The sequence below is a fragment of the Aquarana catesbeiana genome, linkage group LG02 (assembly GCF_042186555.1).
Source record: "Aquarana catesbeiana isolate 2022-GZ linkage group LG02, ASM4218655v1, whole genome shotgun sequence".
Classification (NCBI taxonomy): domain Eukaryota; kingdom Metazoa; phylum Chordata; class Amphibia; order Anura; family Ranidae; genus Aquarana; species Aquarana catesbeiana.
The window spans coordinates 784,791,991-784,811,492 of record NC_133325.1 but is presented as its reverse complement, the minus strand read 5'-3'; the positions used below and the strand labels follow the sequence as shown (position 1 = coordinate 784,811,492).

General features: G+C 45.3%; 1 protein-coding gene across 3 annotated transcripts in view; it reads right to left on the bottom strand.

The window, feature by feature from the left end:
• Window positions 1–16,779, bottom strand: part of ZBTB20 (zinc finger and BTB domain containing 20) — a 1,365,016-nt gene extending 1,348,237 nt beyond the window's left edge. For 2 of the 3 annotated variants that reach the window (XM_073617410.1, XM_073617409.1), the window contains exon 1: window positions 15,596–16,778. The gene's annotated coding sequence lies outside the window, so the exon portion shown is untranslated. Of the gene's footprint in view, window positions 1–15,595 lie in introns of all 3 variants that reach the window. The other variant, XM_073617411.1, reaches the window with a different exon arrangement.
• Window positions 16,780–19,502: the final 2,723 nt, after the last annotated feature.

Sequence of the window (19,502 nt, the reverse complement as noted above, 5' to 3'; positions counted from 1 at the left end):
CGTTTTAGGTCCGAATTCAGGCAAATTCAGGCAAAAATTCAGGACCTGTTTCGGACTTGAAACGGGGGACGCAACAGACCCCCCCCCCCCGTGCCCCGCGACCGCACATATTGTGAACCCAACCTCACAGTGACTCCTTCATGAATGCACTGGCAACATCAAACTGGCACCACTCACCGATTCAGCAAGTCTCCGCCCACTGTTCATTCATTGACAGCGGAGGTGGTTTGAGGCCATGTGACTGCAGAAAAAAAAAAAAAAATCTTGAAAAGGGTACTTAAAAAAAAAAAAAAAAAAGAGTTGCTGCGATACGCCCTTTCCATCTAAATTTCGGATATCCAGGGATTCTGGAGATTTTAGCAGCAAGAAACATAAATAATAAAGAAAAAAAAAAAAAACTTGGTATGATATGCATTGTCTAAACATAAGCGATTGATAACAATATTTTTTTGCAGAATCATATCTGCAGTCCGATGCTGTATCTGTTCCACGCCGGCTCTAAGACTGAGAACCGAGCGATCAAACACTGGCAATTGCTAGGTTCTCAGGGCTCCCCAAGCAGAGAGCTGGTGAATGTCAGTCACCACTGTCTGCTCTGCCCCCCCCCCCCCCTTCTCTTGCTCACTGGAGCGCTGGGCTGTGGAGTGGGGGGGGGGGGGCAGAAGAGGCCGGCTCAGGCTCTCAGCGGCTCGCTAAGAGCCTGAGCCAGGGTGCGGGTGCAGGCATGTGGGCGGATCCCGAACTTGATTGTCGCGATCTTGCCCGAGCCTGGACCGGCTCTGTGACGTCAGCCGACAGCGAACTTCAGCCCGCTGTCTGCTGAAAAACGGGTCACAGGAGTGCAAAACTAACTGCACTCCAATGATCCACAGGAGAAGAAGTACAGCCAAATGAGCTCAGGCTGTACTTCTCCTTTAATTTCTTGCAGTATACAAAGTACAGGGGGATTTATCCTATACTCTGACCAGAGGAGCAACTCCTCTGATCAGAGTTCATCCATCCATAGGAGGGAATATAGGAGATTGGACTTTTTTGGCCTATACACTGTGACAGCTTGCAATCCCCCTCCCCTCCCCCAATATTATCCTTTCACTTTTAACCCAGCGTTTTGTGCCATAATACAATGCTCATCATTTGGATATGGGCACCAAATGACAGGGGAATAAGGATGGATCTCTGAAAAAAATAAAAATAAATTCAAAACCGTATTCTCTGCATTACTGAACCTGAAAAAAAAGAAAAAAAAAAAAAAAAAAAGGGGGGGGGGGAGGAATCACTCCCAGGTCAGTCACTGTACCGCGATTCCATATTTTGATTGCAGAAAAACAAACAGCAAAATCTCCCTAGCTGTAGCTATCTTGTGTATTCGCCGTTTTTATATAAATAAAATGTGATAAAATCCGAATGCTTTCTTTTCGGCTGTTCTCTCCCTAGATATTCATATGTAAAAAAGTAAAAAACAAGCTATTGTTATCTTTTTTTGAAGTCATACCTAAAAAAAAAAAAAAAAGACTGGTGATGAGGATTTGGATAGTAAAAGGGGGTATCAGAAAACATTGGGCAATCCATGGGGTGGGGTGGGTCTGTAGCTGAAAAAAAAAAGAAAAAAAAATAATAAAAATAAATAAATAATAATTTAAAAAAAAAAAAAAAAAAAAAGGAACAGAAGAAGGTTAACATAAATAAATAGTAATTGAAAAAAAAAAAAAAAAAGGGGACGGAAGAAGGTTAACCATTTCCCGCCCGTAGGCCATCATATGTGGAGTGGAGATATCTGAATGATGGGTGCAGCTGCAGGCATCATACAGATATATCTTCTTTTTTTTTCAGCAGGCAATTCTCTGCAAAGTAAAAGTCATCCTAGCAGCTGTTTAGCTGCTTGATTGCTTTTACAGGAGGGGATACCCTCCCCCCCATTCCCACTGCCCTCTGGTGCTTCTACCGGCCGGCGAGTTCACCATAGAGCTGACTGCGGACCAGATGGTCCCCCAGCTATCTCTATTGCCCTCGGAGGTTGGGAGTGACGTGATGGTGTCACTTCCAGCGTCGGCAAATGCAAATACTGACTTTTTTTGATGGGAAGCCTGAGATCGATTGTATTGCTTTTGATGAAGGCCTAAGGCCGAAAAGCGTAGGTATTTTTTGGATGATGTTATTGCTGTAATGCCTAAATATTTTCTATGGAGAAGCTGTCGAGTTGCCGGCCTGTACTTTCTATGGATCTTTTGTGAGCTTAATTAGCCAGAGCAACGACTACTCTACACACCAACTGTACTATATAGCGGTAGAGCTTGGGTGAGTTTTTTTCTTGCGATTGTATCGATCAGCATAGTGGAGAGATGTGGGGACGTTTCCATTAGTGCGACTTGTCATTGCAGAAAAAAAAAAAAAAAACGCATGACAAGTCGTAGCCCATGATTTCCAATGAGTACCGTTCATATCTGTGTGACTTCAAAAAGTAGTCCCTGCACTACTTTGGTCCAACTTTGATGCGACTTGAGGTCCATAGAGGTCTCATTTGCCCTGACATGCAATTCTGGTCGTCCCAAACATCTTCCATTTAAGGATTATGGAGGCCTCTGTGCTCTTAGGAACCTTAAGTGCAGCAGAAATTTTTTGTAACCTTGGCCAGATCTGTGCCTTGCCACAATTCTGTCTCTGAGCTCTTCAGGCAGTTCCTTTGACCTCATGATTCTCATTTGCTCTGACATGCACTGTGAGCTGTAAGGTCTTATATAGACAGGTGTGTGGCTTTCCTAATCAAGTCCAATCAGTATAATCAAACACAGCTGGACTCAGATGAAGGTGTAGAACCATCTCAAGGATGATCAAGAAGAAATAGACAGCACCTGAGTTAAATATATGAGTGTCACAGCAAGGGGTCTGAATACTTAGGACCATGTGATATTTCAGTTTTTCTTTAATAAATCTGCAAAAATATCAACAATTATGTGTTTTTCTGTCAATATGGGGTGCTGTGTGTACATTAACCGCTTCAGCCCCGGAAGAATTTACCCCCTTCCTGACCAGAGCGTTTTTTGCGATTCGGCACTGCGTCGCTTTAAGTCCTCATGCACACGGACATTTTTACAGCTGCTTTTTTGAGCTTTTTTTGCAGCTTAAAAAGGCCTGTCTATGTTAGTCTATGGCTTCATGCCCACCTAGGCGTTTTTGAGCTGCAAGTGGCATAGGCGTTTTTAAGCTGTAAAAAAAACCCAGGACCAGTGGGTTCTGAGAGACGTTTTTCAGCTGTAATGTGTAACGCTCAAAAACGTTAAAAAACGATCAAAAACGTCATTCACCAACGTTTTTTAGCGTTTTTGATCCATTGAAAAAAAAAAAAAAAATTTGAAAAAAAAAAAAAACGCTCAAAAACGCTAACGCGGAAAAACGCTCAAAAACGCTAAAAAACGCTATTGCAAAAACGCTGAAAAAAGTTTAAAAAAATCACTGCAAAGATACTGGCGTTTTCATAACGTTTTTTTAACAGCCTGTGTGCATGAGGGCTAACTGACAATTGCGCGGTCGTGCGACGTGGCTCCCAAACAATATTGACGTCCTTTTTTTTTCCCACAAATAGAGCTTTCTTTTGGTGGTATTTAATCACCTCTGCGATTTTTTTTTTTTTGCGCTATAAACAAAATAAGAGTGACAATTTTGAAAAAAACGCATTATTTTTTACATTTTGCTATAATAAATATCCCCCAAAAATATATAAAAAAACATTTTTTTCCCTCAGTTTAGGCCGATACGTATTCTTCTACATATTTTTGGTAAAAAAAAAAAAAAAAAAAAAAAAAAAATCACACTAAGCGTTTATTGATTAGTTTGCGCAAAAGTTATAGCGTTTACTAAATAGGGGATAGTTTTATGGCATTTTTATTAATAATTTTTTTTTTTACTAGTAATGGCGGCGATCAGCGATTTTTATTGTGACTGCGACATTATGGCGGACATTCTTGACACATTTTTGTCATTTATACAGTGATCAGTACGAATAAAAATGCACTGATTACTGTGTAAATGACACTGGCAGTGAAGGGGTTAACCACTCGGGGGCGGGGAGGGGTTAATCAGTACTAGGGGAGTGTTTTCTAACTGTAGGGGGGGAGGGGCTGTATGTGTCACTAGACTCATCACTGCTCCCGATGACAGGGAGCAGTGATCAGTCACACTTGTCACTGGGCAAAACGGGGAGATGCTGTTTACATCAGCATCTCCCCGTTCGTCCTCTCCGTGAGGCGACCGCGGGACCCGCGACCCGACTCACGGAGCTCCCGGCCGGCGCGCGCGCCGCCGGCGGCTCACACGCAATGGCACGCTGGGGAATTCAAATGGACGTACAGGTACGCCCATTTGCCCAGCCGTGCCATTCTGCCGACGTACATCGTCGTGCGCCGGTCGGGAACCGGTTAATGAGGAGAAAAATGAACTTAAATGATTTTAGCAAATGGCTGCAATATAACAAAGAGTGAAACATTTAAGGGGGTCTGAATACTTTCAGTCCCCACTGTATGTATGTATGCAATATATATATATATATATATATATATATATATATATATATATATATATATATATATATATATATATATATATATATATATATATATATATATATATATATATTTTTTTTTTTTTTTTTTTTTTTTGAAGTAATTTGCTAGCAAAAAGAAAATGATCTTTACATGTAGGAGAGAGAGGAATGCCAGGATAGGCCTGGGCTGGTATATTTCACGAAGGGTGGATGATTTATGTTTCCTAGAAGAGTGTACATACATGGCTAGAGATGCTATTGAGCAACATTTAAAAATACAGTATGGGCATGTTGGCACGAGTTTAAAACTACAGCCTCATATAGTAATATTGTCTTAGGCCCCTTTAGCACCGCCACGACTTGAAAGTCGCGCGATTTTGATGCAATTTCAGGGAATGTCTGTGTAAACTTGCGGTCTATGGACCTCAACTCGCATGAAAGTCGGACCAAAAGGAGTACAGGGACTACTCTGAAGTCACACATATATGAATAGTTATCATTGGAGATCATGGGATGGGGGGGAGGGGGGAACGACTTGTCATGCGACTTTGCAGTCCCAAGTCACAGGACAAGTTAGCTGTATAAGGCTCTTTTTCCATTACTGTGAGTTGTTGTGCGACTTGACACATGTGAAGTCGAATGACAAGTCAAAAATCTATTGTATTTTAATGGTTCCCGTTCTAACTGGTGTGACTCCAAAAAAAAAAAAGTTTTTGCAGTACTTTTTTCACCTACTTGTTCTCGCATGGTTCTCACCGGTCGCATGACATCGCATCGAAAAAAAAAAAGTCACTTTGGGGGTCGCAGTAGTGGAAACCTAGCCTAAAAGAGTCTTATTACAAACATTTATGTGAAGATGAAACATGAAAAAAAAAAAAAGGGTAAGGAAAAGGAATACTCTGTTGTGTAATGTAAAAGCTGCATTGGAATTAACAGCCAGATAATGCACCCGATTCACCTCCCCCGTCCCCTCCCTTTTTGTGTTTTTATTTGTTTTTTTTTCCCCCCTTCTTTTCTTTTTGTGTTACAAGAATATAAAAATAATGTGTATTTTCAGGGAGGTTTCATTGATGTGAAACCATATATGATTTTATTTGCAGCTTTGTTTATATTCCTTGTTGAAATATTCAATAAAAACTTATAAAAACAGAAAAAAAAAAAAATATTATTAATAATAATAAATAAAAAAAATAAATAAATAAAAAAAAAATAAAAAAGGGGGGGGGGAAGCATATTTCAATAATACGCGACATCTAAAAAATAAGGTGCAGCGACCAACAGGTCCAGTCAGTGAAAGATGATGGGGGGGGTGTGGTAATAATTATAATTTGAAATAAATATCATTTGCATGCTCGGTGCAGGTGACGGTATCATTGTTTCACATGTTTATCATGTAAGTGAAGCTCGCTCTACAACTGAAAAGGATAATAATACAAATAACATGAAATGTGATACACGCTGCAGAGACAGGTCTTAATACCTGCATACATATGGCTCATGTTTTGTATAACAACATCATTAGGAGAAGGAGATATACGTTGCGTGCGACAATCCTGCATCGGTAACCTGTCTGTGCAGGCGTATAGGGGATAATAATAATAATAATAATAATAATAATAATAATAATAATAATAATAATAATAATGTGTGATGTAGACTTTCTACACACCAGCAGGTGGTTGTAACCATAACAGGAGAACGTTCGCACTCCACATGTTACAATCTGCTAAGAGAAATATCTACCAAGTTTAGACAGAACGCTACAAAAATTATCTTTTGTGCAAAAATGTAAGAAATCTGAATTGAAGACAGCAATGTGTGTGGGCAGTTTTTACAACTTGACCCGGTCATGGCATCACACAACCTCATTCTATTTTTAGGAGGACACTGGATCTTATAAAATGAGCCCACACACACACACACACACACAGACACACAGACACACAGACACACACCTTCAAACCCAACTCCAGCAAATGTAAAAGTTTTTTCTTGTAGCAGGGGGCTGCGCCCGCGCTGCAAGGGTTTAAGTGCCTTTAAATCCTCGTTTTTTTTGGGGGGGGGTTTTGCTATAAAAATAACAAAACACATGCCTATACTTACCTGCTCTGTGAAATCGTTTTGCACAGAGCAGCCCCGATCCTCTTTTTCTGGGGGTGCCCCGCGCTCCAGGCCCCTCTTTAAGCGGGTGCCCCTACGGAAAGCCGCTTTCCCTGGGGGAACCCTGCTGCATCCATTGACACAGACAGGAGGACTCGCCGCCCCCCCCCCCCCCCGCTCCCATGTCACTGGATTTGATTGACAGCGACAGGAGCTATCAGTCTGTCCAATGAGGAGAGAGATGGCGGCTGGAGCCGCTGCACTCGTGCACATCGCTGGATCGGATCGGGCTCAGGTAAAAAAAAAAAAAAAAAAAAAAAAAAAAAAAAAAAAAGGGGGGGGTGGTGGTCTGGGGGGAGCTGCAGCACAAAAGGTTTTTCACCTTAATGCACAGACTGTATTAAAAGCGGGAGTTCCACCCAAAAATGGAACTTCTGCTTTAAGTGCAGGTGACCCCCTGACATGCCACATTTGACATGTCATTTTTTTTTGGGGGGGGGGAGCGGGTACCCAGTTTTTACGGGCACCCAGCTCCCACTTCCTCCCCTGGCTCCTCGGGGCCAGAAGGAAGTTCACCTCTTACCCCTCCCTCCCTGCAATCTTCTGGGACACGTCACAGGTTCCAGAAGATTGCCCGGCCAATCACAGCGCGGCTCGCGTATTCGCAGTGCGCGACCGGCTGTGAAGCCACTCCTGGGCGCCCAGAGTTAGAATGCCGGCGCCTCGGAGAGGGAGAGGAGCGAGGCTTCCTGCGCCCGCATCGCTGGACCCTGGGACAGGTGAGTGTCTTATTATTAAAAGTCAGCAGCTACACTTTTTGTAGCTGCTGACTTTTAAATGGGTGAAACACCTTGAGGCTTTACAACCACTTTAACCACTTGTATAGTCTAGGAGAGAGTAAAAGCAGTTTTACTTACCTGATCCCCCAGTAGATGGCGCTCCCCCTTCTGTCCCTCCGCATCCTCACAAACAATGCACTGGTTGTGATGACATCAGAACTGACTGACCGTGGTGGTGGTGGTGGGGGGGGGGGGGGTTTGGGGGATGGTGCAGGATCGGTCTTACAGTGAGGAGGTTCAGGTAAATAAAACCTTCTTTTCTATGTCCCCTGGACCTAAACGAGCAGTTAAAGTCTGACATGAAATAGTAACAACGCAAATCCCTCTATAGTGTGTATTTGACTCAATCCAGAGCACTAAGTGTCATTTCTGTCTGCGGCTTCTTTCCTCTGCCATCTGCATGAGTCACTTCTGACTAGTTTTCCCTGACACCAAGAGATTAAAAGGTGACAGGGGAGGGAACTCCAGCACACAGCCTGTGACTGACAGCCTCAGCTCTTCTCCTGTGTGTTGTGTGAAAAGGGGGGGGGGGTGTATCAGCTTGCAGAGCTCTCCTCACTGAGCTTCGCAGTGTGCAATTTCAGCTCCCCGTCCCCTTTTTTTCTGAACATTATAGAATGTATGTAGATAGAGCCGCACAATTCTGGGAAAAATGAGAATCGCGATTTTTTTGCTTAGAATAAAGATCACGATTTTCGTGGCGTAACATCATCTTTCACATTATACAAAAAAATTGTGCTAACTTTACTGTTTAGTTTTTTTTTTTAATTCATTAAAAAGTGTATTCCCCCCCCCCCCCCCCCCCCAAAAAAAATTAAATTTGAAAGACTGCTGCGCAAATACTGTGTGACATAAAATATTGCAACAACTCCCGTTTTATTCTCTAGGGTCTCTGCTAAAAAAAAAAAAAGATTTATATATTATATTATAGTATATAAGTTTGGGGGTTCTAAGTAATTTTCTAGCTAAAAATAATGGATTTTAACTTGAAACCAACAAGTGTAAGAAAAAGGTTTAGTCATAAAGTGGTTAAACTTCCCTTATTTACAGACCTAAGTTCATTCCTTTGATCTAAAATACAAAAAAAAAAAAAAAAAAAAAAGTTACAATGTTTATAGTTAGCTCAGCTGCTGAGGAATGTTGTGAAACTTGGCAGACTGCCTGTTTTTTTTTTTTTTGACAGCTGTTGGCTTGAGCAGAGAACTCTGCATAGAATTGAGAAAATGCTTTGTTAAGATCGCAGGGAAAAGAATCGTGATCTTGATTCTTAGCGATTAATCGTGCAGCTCTAATGCACAACTAAGGCCCCTTTCACACTGACGGATCGATAGGGTCTGCCTGTCAGTTTTTCAGGGGGGACCTGATCGGACCCTTCAGTCTCCTCCAATAGAGCAGCGGGTGTTTAAGGACATGTGTCCATTGACACCCGCCAACATCCGATCCACAAAAAACAGATGGATGGATCAAATGAAATCGGAGGGCAGTCAGGTGTAAAACGGACAGTCCGTTTTCACTAAAATGTCATTTTAGTCATCTGAATTGTTTTAGTTTTAGGCATATTTTAGTCGACTAAAATCTAATGGGTGTAGTTAAAATGCGTTACTTAAACATTTCTCTAGAATTTCCAAACTCATTATTTACTCCTGGAGTACAAAAAAAAAAAAAAATCTAATAACGTTATTATTTATGGTATTAAGGTTTGAACTACACAGACACAGACACAGATTTAGCCGTTACATAACGTCTTTATAAGTAATACGCCCCTCCCTCGCATTTTGGTTCCGTTTTCCTTACTTGACGAAAATTGGCATTTCGTCATAGTTTTCATCAATTGATGAAAATTCAGAGTGAATTTTTTGTTTAGTTTTAGTCATTGGAATGCTGGCGATGACAATTATGACCGATATATCACCTGACTGAAAATGGCTGGGCGAAAATAGGGTCGCCGGTGCCGATAGCAGACGAAAATAGCCTCGTCGGGGGCCGATAGCGGGTGAAAAATAGGCTCGCCGGGGGCCGATAGCGGGCGAAAAATAGGCTCGTCGGGGGCCGATAGCGGGCGAAAAATAGGCTCGTCGGGGGCCGATAGCGGGCGAAAAATAGGCTCGTCGGGGGCCGATAGCGGGCGAAAAATAGGCTCGTCGGGGGCCGATAGCGGGCGAAAAATAGGCTCGTCGGGGGCCGATAGCGGGCGAAAAATAGGCTCGTCGGGGGCCGATAGCGGGCGAAAAATAGGCTCGTCGGGGGCCGATAGCGGGCGAAAAATAGGCTCGCCGGGGGCCGATAGCGGGCGAAAAATAGGCTCGTCGGGGGCCGATAGCGGGCGAAAAATAGGCTCGTCGGGGGCCGATAGCGGGCGAAAAATAGGCTCGTCGGGGGCCGATAGCGGGCGAAAAATAGGTCCATCGGGGGCCGATAGCGGGCGATAGAGGTTTGGCATAACATGTTGTTATCCCTTCAACAGCTGAAGCTTTTTTTTTTTTTAAAAAGGGACATGCCTCTGATGCAAGTGTTTTTGTCACGTCACAGTATAGAATTGCACGATTCTGGGAAAAATGAGAATTACGATTTTTTTGCTAAGAATAAAGATCACGATTTTCGTGGCGTAACATCAGCTTTCACATTATACAAAAAAAATTGGGCTAACTTTACTGTTTAGTTTTTTTTTTTGTTTTTTTTTTAATTCGTTAAAAAGTGTATTTTTTTTTGTGACCGATATATCACCTGACTGAAAATGGTTGGGCGAAAATACGCTCATCGGTGCCGATAGCAAAAGAAAATAGGGTCGCCGGTGCCGATAGCGGGCAAAAAATAGGCTCGTCGGGGGCCGATAGCGGGCGAAAAATAGGCTCGTCGGGGGCCGATAGCGGGCGAAAAATAGGCTTGTCGGGGGCCGATAGCGGGCGAAAAATAGGCTCGTCGGGGGCCGATAGCGGGCGAAAAATAGGCTCGTCGGGGGCCGATAGTGGGCGAAAAATAGGCACGTCCGAGGCCGATAGTGGGCGAAAAATAGGCTCGTCGGGGGCCGATAGCGGGCGAAAAATAGGCTAGTCGGGGGCTGATAACGGACGAAAATAGCCTCGTCTGGAGCCGATAGCAGGCGAAAATAGGGTCGCCGGTGCCGGCGAAAAATAGGGTCGTCGGAGGCCGATAGCGGGCGAAAAATAGGCTCGTCGGGGGCCGATAGCGGGCGAAAAATAGGCTCGTCGGGGGCCGATAGCGGGCGAAAAATAGGCACGTCGGGGGCCGATAGCGGGCGAAAAATAGGGTCGTCGGAGGCCGATAGCGGGCGAAAAATAGGCTCGTCGGGGGCCGATAGCGGGCGAAAAATAGGCTCGTCGGGGGCCGATAGCGGGCGAAAAATAGGCACGTCGGAGGCCGATAGCGGGCGAAAAATAGGCTCGTCGGGGGCCGATAGCGGGCGAAAAATAGGCTAGTCGGGGGCTGATAACGGACGAAAATAGCCTCGTCGGGAGCCGATAGCAGGCGAAAATAGGGTCGCCGGAGGCCGATAGTGGGCGAAAAATAGGGTCATCGGAGGCCGATAGTGGGCGAAAGTAGGCTCGTCGGGGGGCCGATAGCAGGCAAAAAATAGGCCTGTTGGTGAGGGTAACGAGCAAAATAAATTCATATTCATATAAATTGATGAGATAGAGATATATATATATATATATATAACAGCAACCCAGAATGAACAGAGTGTAACAGTGTGCGGAGCAATAGAACCCCCTATACCTGTAATAATAATAATAATAATAATAATAATAAACTGTGACAGACCCTCAAATGCTTATTGTTAGGGGGTTCCATTCATGATAATCCTGCTGCCATGAAGGTGGTATTCTATTTTTTCACATATTCCCAGCAGTAATAATAATAATTCCACAACCAAGGATGCGATGTAACAGTCCCAGGTGTAATTACTATTTATAGTAATCATCGCAGTGTAATAAACCAAAAATATATAGTTATTAATGACTGCAGTAACAAAAAAGAATTCTATTGTTGTGGGTGCCGTGTACCAAAGCCAGGTATCATTCAATTAATTATAATAATTAAAACATTATAGAGATTGTATTATTTTATTATGATTAGTAGTAATGGAGGAGAGGACAGCAGTGTTATAGACCTTGGTATAATTAGTATTACTGGCAGTAACGGTAATAATAATAGCAGTGTAGGAGCTCAGGGCAATGGACCAATAACTAGACATGTGGTATAACAGACCCCCCTATGATTATTATTAGTAGAAGTTTTCTCAGTGCCATGGGCGGACTGTAATAGACACAAATACAAGGAGATAATCATTTGTTATATATGGTACTCCCATGAGTGAAGAATGGTGCCTCCTGACATGATGATTACTAGCAGTAGTATGTTGTATGGAGTACTCCTATGTGAGGGGCCCCTGACATGGTTATTATTAGTATTCCTAGTACATAGTACTCCTGTGAGTACGGTGTAGCAGCTCCTGACATGATTATTATACAGTTGCCCTAAGAATGTGCTGTACAAGACCCACATATCCATAGTGTCAGTATATCATACTCCCATTGCTATGAGTGAGGTGTAAGAGATATAAACATTAGTATAGTACTAGTACTCCTCCTGGTGAGGGGGGGGGGGGGTGACATGTCAGTACCTGGGCTCAGGGGGTGACGTCAGCGGTGCCACTTCATAGGCGGTGTAATTATTGGGGGGGTCACCATTAGAGGGAGTCACATTCAGTGAGGGTGGTTCCATTATGGGAGGGTAGACACTCTGGGGGGGGTGATAATGTGGGGAGAGGAGGACACTCAGTGGAAGGGGGGGGTGATTATACAAGGGGGTATACTATCAGTCAGTCACTGAAGGACAGGGGACACTCTCTCCCTCAGTGAAGGGACTCTTGGTGGTACTCTCTCTCTCTCTCGGTGAAGGAACTCTCTGATGGGATTCTCTCTTTCGCTATGGTGAAAGAGCTCTCTCAGGGGACACTCTCTATGGTCAAGAAACTCTCTTAGGGAATGCTCTCTCTATGGTGAAGCAACTCTCTCAGGGGGCACTCTCTCCCTCAGTGAAGGGACTCTCAGTGGTATTCTCTCTCTAAGGGGACACTCTCTCTATGATGCAGGAACTCTCAGGGGACACTCTCTCTGGTATTCTCTCTCTCTCTATGGTGAAGCAACTCTCTCAGGGGACATTCTCTCCCTCAGTGAAGGGACTCTCGGTGGTATTCTCTCTCTCAGGGGACACTCTCTCTCTATGGTAGAAAAAAACTCTCTCAGGGGACACTCTCGCTGGTATTCTCTCCCTCTTTCTATAGTTAAGGGACTCTCTCAGGGGACACTCTTTCTCTCTATATATATTGAAGGAACTCTCTCAGGGGACACTCTCTCTATGGTGAAGGAACTCTCTCGGGGGGACACTCTCTCTATGGTGAAGGAACTCTCTCGGGGGGACACTCTCTCTATGGTGAAGGAACTCTCTCGGGGGGACACTCTCTCTATGGTGAAGGAACTCTCTCGGGGGGACACTCTCTCTATGGTGAAGGAACTCTCTCGGGGGGACACTCTCTCTATGGTGAAGGAACTCTCTCGGGGGGACACTCTCTCTATGGTGAAGGAACTCTCTCGGGGGGACACTCTCTCTATGGTGAAGGAACTCTCTCGGGGGGACACTCTCTCTATGGTGAAGGAACTCTCTCGGGGGGACACTCTCTCTATGGTGAAGGAACTCTCTCGGGGGGACACTCTCTCTATGGTGAAGGAACTCTCTCGGGGGACACTCTCTCTATGGTGAAGGAACTCTCTCGGGGGGACACTCTCTCTATGGTGAAGGAACTCTCTCGGGGGGACACTCTCTCTATGGTGAAGGAACTCTCTCGGGGGGACACTCTCTCTATGGTGAAGGAACTCTCTCGGGGGGACACTCTCTCTATGGTGAAGGAACTCTCTCGGGGGACACTCTCTCTATGGTGAAGGAACTCTCTCGGGGGGACACTCTCTCTATGGTGAAGGAACTCTCTCGGGGGGACACTCTCTCTATGGTGAAGGAACTCTCTCGGGGGGACACTCTCTCTATGGTGAAGGAACTCTCTGGGGGACACTCTCTCTATGGTGAAGGAACTCTCTCAGGGGACACTCTTTTTCGCTCTATGGTGAAGGAACTCTCTCAGGGGGGACTTTCTCTCTCGCTCTCTATGGTGAAGGAACTCTCTCAGGGGACACTCTCTCCCTCAGTGAAGGGACTCTCTCTCTCTATGGTCAAGAAACTCTCACAGGGGACACACTCTCCCTCAGTGAGGACACTCTTGGTGGTATTCTCTCTCTCTGTGAAGGAACTCTCAGGGGATTCTCTCTCTCGCTCTCTATGGTGAAGCAACTCTCTCAGGGGACACTCTCTCCCTCAGTGAAGGGACTCTCGGTGGTATTCTCTCTCTCTCTGGGGACACTCTCTCACTCAGTGTGGACACTCTCGGTGGTATTCTCTCTCTCTCTATCGTGAAGGGGCTCTCTCTTGGGACACTCTCTCTCCCTCAGTGTGGACACTCTATGGTGAAGGGACTCTCTCTCAGGGGACACTCTCTCCCTCAGTGAGGACACTCTCTGTGGTATTCTCTCTCTATGGGGACACTCTCTATGGTGAAGGGACTCTCAGGGGACACTCTCTCCCTCAGTGAGGACACTCTCAGGGGACACTCTATGGTGAAGGGACTCTCTTGGGACACTCTCTCCCTCAGTGAGGACCCTCTTGGTGGTATCTCTCGGGGGACACTCTCTCTCTATGGCGAAGGGACTCTCTCTTGGGACTCTCTCCCTCAGCGAGGTCCCTCTCTATGGTGAAGGGACTCTCTCTTGGGACACTCTCTCCCTCAGTGAGGTCCCTCTCTATGGTGAAGGGACTCTCTCTTAGGACACTCTCTCCCTCAGTGAGGACCCTCTTGGTGGTATCTCTCGGGGGACACTCTCTCTCTATGGTGAAGGGACTCTCTCCTTCAGTGAGGTCCCTCTCTATGGTGAAGGGACTCTCTCTTAGGACACTCTCTCCCTCAGTGAGGACCCTCTCAGTGGTATTCTCTCTCTCAGGGGACACTCTCTCTCTATGGTGAGGGGACTCTCTTTTGGGACACTCTCTCCCTCAGTGAGGACACTCTCGGTGGTATTCTCTCTCTATGGGGACACTCTCTATGGTGAAGGGACTCTCAGTGGACACTCTCTCCCTCAGTGAGGACACTCTCAGGGGACACTCTCTCTATGGTGAAGGGACTCTCTCTTGGGACACTCTCTCTATGGTGAAGGGACTCTCTCTTGGGACACTCTCTCCCTCAGTGAGGACCCTCTCGGTGGTATTCTCTCTCTATGGGGACACTCTCTATGGTGAAAGGACTCTCAGGGGACACTCTCTCCCTCAGTGAGGACACTCTCAGGGGACACTCTCTCTATGGTGAATGGACTCTTTCTTGGGACACTCTCTCTCTTAGTGAGGACCCTCTCTATGGTGAATGGACTCTCTCTTGGGACACTCTCTCCCTCAGTGAGGACCCTCTCTATGGTGAATGGACTCTCTCAGGGGACACTCTCTCTCTATGGTGAAGGGACACTCTCTCTCTATGGTGAAGAGACTCTCTCTTGGGACACTCTCTCCCTCAGTGAAGACACTCTCGGTGGTATTCTCTCTCTATGGGGACACTCTCTATGGTGAAAGGACTCTCAGGGGACACTCTCTCCCTCAGTGAGGACACTCTCAGGGGACACTCTCTCTATGGTGAATGGACTCTTTCTTGGGACACTCTCTCTCTTAGTGAGGACCCTCTCTATGGTGAATGGACTCTCTCTTGGGACACTCTCTCCCTCAGTGAGGACCCTCTCTATGGTGAATGGACTCTCTCAGGGGACACTCTCTCTCTATGGTGAAGGGACTCTCTCTCCATCAGTGAGGACCCTCTCGGTGGTATTCTCTCTCTCTCAGTCAGTGAGTGTAGTGAGGGGAGTCATGCGGGGACACGGGGGAGGGGACAGGAGAAGGGGGCTGATACGTAGAAGAAGGAGGAGGTCTCAGCCGTCTCCCCCTGACTCCTCTCCCTCACACACCGCCCCGCCCTCCCTCCGCTCTCCACAGCTCCGTCCTCGGGAATTACCTTCTCTCCGCTCTGGCTCCGTCCTCCTCCTCCGTCCCGCTCACTAAATCCTCCATACCTCGGCCCGCTGTCACCTCACGGCACCCCTGACAGCCCCGCCCAACTCCAGCCCGCCGCCGCACCCCATTGGCCACTGTCCCGCTAACCCGCCGCGCCATTGGTCGCCGGGCTTGGCAATCAGGGAGTGGCCGCCTGCGACACGCGCGTCCCGGCCACGCCCAAAAACAAATCGAGCTCACCTCGGCTTGCCCGCCCCACTTCTCCTCTGATTGGCTGAGATCTCGTGTGCTCCGGTTTAGCGAGGTCGCTATTGGTGGAAAAACACGCCGCTTGTCCTAGGATGGGGCGGGATCTAGAACTGAAAGCTCGGTGATTGGTTGATCTTTCCAGTGACATACTTTTCTTTTTTTTTGTGATGTGACAGCGTACACCCGCTCGTGGTACGGTGACAGCGACGTCACGTGTCCGTCCCCGTGCCTCCCAAGGAACGTCAGCGGCTGGCATGGAGGACACACGGGCGCCGATCCGCCATCGTGGCCGCTGATTGGCCTTGCAGGACGTCACTCGCGCTATAATCCCGCCCTCCTCTAGCAAGTTAGTGTGTCCCAGACTCTCCTTCTTTTCTTTTTTTTTTCTTCTATGATGCTCTACGCATTTCTAATTTACAGGCGACTTATTTATTTATTTCCGGCCGGTAAACTTAAATGACCCCTGGACTGTGACTGACAGCCCGGCAGAGCCAATGGGGAGGCCGAGAACGAGTGACGTACGCACCGGGCCGTCCAATGTCTGAAGGCGGCTGGAAGAAGTCTCCGGGATGGGGAGGGCCGTCAGTCTGGCAGGTGGATGAGGTCAGGGGAGCCGCCGTGTGTGGAGATCAGAGAGAGCCAGGCTCCCCCTGCCGGCCAGAGAGCGCACTACACCCTGATAGGAAGTCATGACCAATCATTTCCTATAGGAAGCAGCCAATCAGAACACAGAGCGGCAGTAATGGTACTCCAATGTATACTACATAGGAAAGATCACACTTCAATAAATCAACCCAATACATTATATTTCTGAGTATAAGTAATCAATATGTATATTAAATATTTTTTCCAATACTATAAAGGTTTTTTTTTTTTTCTGTTTAATATTCATATGAACTTTACTTTTTTTATACAGTATATTTTTGCACATTATAATTTTTTTATAATATATATATATATATATATATATATATATATATATATATATATATATATATATATAACATTTTATTATTATTGAGGTAATTTTCATTATATAGTATTTTACACAGTAAAGGATATAAGTGTCTTTCACGTAAAAAAATAATAATACATATATATGTATAAATCAATAATGTTTCCTATAATGTAATACATAGTTATTTTTTCCTAAGAGAATAATATATTTATTAATATGAACTTCATTTTTTTTTACAGTATTTTTTCACTTAAAAAAAATAAAAATAAATATATATATATATATATATATATAATTATTAGGGCAAGGTTTTGTTATATAGTATTTTGTTAAAAGAAATATATATATATATATATATATATATATTTTACTGAGTAAAATACTATAACAAAAATTTAATATAGATGTACTTATAACAAAAATACTATATATCAGAAAGAAATGTGTGTGTATGTATATATATGTGTATATATATATATATGTGTATATATATATATATATATGTATACTATATAAAAAAAATAATAAATATAGTATACTCTTCAAAAAATGTATATCTCCATCTATCTATCTATCTATTGTGAGGGGGTTAGCTCGGCAGCGGGTGTGTGTGTGACCCCCTGGATGGGTTCACCACACAAAATCAGGCACAGCAGACAGCTTGGTAGGTGAAACAAAAACAAAGGTGCGGTTTATTCAGACTAGATGCATTGAAAAATAACAGAAAAACAAAAAGAAACATGAAAAGAAATCCTGGTCAGCTTGACCGCTTACTACACACGTAGATTCCCTAACTAACAACTGGGTGCAGCCTTGTGCTGCCCCAGTCCCTATCTCTCTTTGAGAAGTTTTGCCACACAGGCGTTAACTCACCGCAAAGCTCAGATACCACACTCCCCAGTCTACACAATCACAGAACTGGTTCCAGGATGGGGCCTCTCCCTAAGCCTGCTGGGGTGTTTTCTATAGGTCTTAATGAGCCCACTTACTTCAGCTGGGCTCATTAACTCTTCCCCTGCAGGACTCCCAGCACTCCCCCTAGTGGTATAAGTCAGCATAAAGCCTGAATCTAGGGCATACATATTTTCCATCCTGGATGCAACCAGGTGTTTTTACCTGCCTGCTGTCACATACCCCCCCCTCTTGTTTCAACCTTGGGGTTGGAACACACGCAGTCAGGCACGCATGTACTCGAGACAAAGCATCCACATTCCCCATTTTAACGCCAGGGCGATGCTTTACTGTAAAGTTGAATTCCTGTAGGGCCAGGAACCACCTATTTATCCTTCTATTGGTCTCCTTGTTTTGAGCCATCCACTTTAAAGGAGCGTGATCAGTTACCAGGTCAAAGTGCCTACCTAATAGATAGTACCGAAGGGAATCTAGAGCCCACTTCACAGCTAAACACTCCTTCTCAATTGTGGCGTAATTTACCTCATGGGACTTCAATTTCCTGCTGAGGTAAATGACTGGGTGCTCTTCCCCGTTCCAGACCTGGGACAACACTGCTCCCAACCCAACGTCTGATGCATCAGTTTGTACAACAAAGTCCTTAGAGAAGTCTGGGGAGTACAACACTGGCTGGCTACATAAGGCGGTTTTTAATGACTGGAATGCTGCTTCAGCCTCTGGGGACCATTTGACCATGACAGACTCTTTCCCTTTTGTCAGGTTGGTGAGGGGCACAGCCTGAGAAGCAAAATGGGGGATGAATCGCCGATAATAGCCAGCGATTCCCAGAAAGGCTCGTACCTGTTTCTTGCTGTTGGGACGTGGCCAACTCTGTATGGCCTCAACTTTATTGACTTGAGGCTTTATCACTCCCCTCCCAATAGTGTACCCCAGATATTTGGCCTCCTCCTGTCCAATGGTGCACTTCTTTGGATTGGCTGTAAACCCAGCTTCCCGTATGGAGTCTAAGACTGCTTGCACTTTTGGCAGATGTGAGACCCAATCTGTGCTATGGATAATCACATCATCCAGGTAAGCTGCAGCATACTTCTGATGGGGCCTCAGAATTTTGTCCATTTTCCGCTGGAATGTTGCAGGTGCATTCTGTAACCCAAACGGCATTCTCTTGTATTGGAACGCCCCATCTGGGGTTACAAACGCCGTTTTCTCCTTGGCCGACTCGGCCAGGGGAATTTGCCAATACCCTTTGGTGAGATCGAGAGTTGTCATGTATCGGGCTGTTCCCAGCCGGTCGATCAACTCATCTATACGCGGCATGGGGTAGGTGTCAAATTTTGTAACTTTATTCAATTGTCGAAAATCGTTACAAAACCGCCAGCTCCCATCAGGTTTGGGCACTAGTACGATAGGACTGGACCAGTCACTCTGGGACTCCTCTATCACACCCAATTCCAGCATCCTTTGAACCTCCCCACGTATTGCCTCCCGTCGGGCTTCTGGTATTCTATAAGGTTTTAGTTTTACCCTTTCTCCTGGCGGGGTAATAATATCATGCTCTACGCCAGAGGTTTCTCCCGGTAGCTCAGAGAAAATCTCTTTGTTGCGAAGTACAAACTCTTTAACCTCCTGTTTTTGGGGTTTCGATAAGGAGACTGCGATTCCAACCTCAGGAACAAAGCAATCAGACTGGACCGGTGACAAAGTCTCTGCGACTAGGGATTCCCTATCCCTCCAGGCTTTCAGCAGATTGACGTGATATACCTGTTCCGGCTTTCGCCTTCCTGGCTGT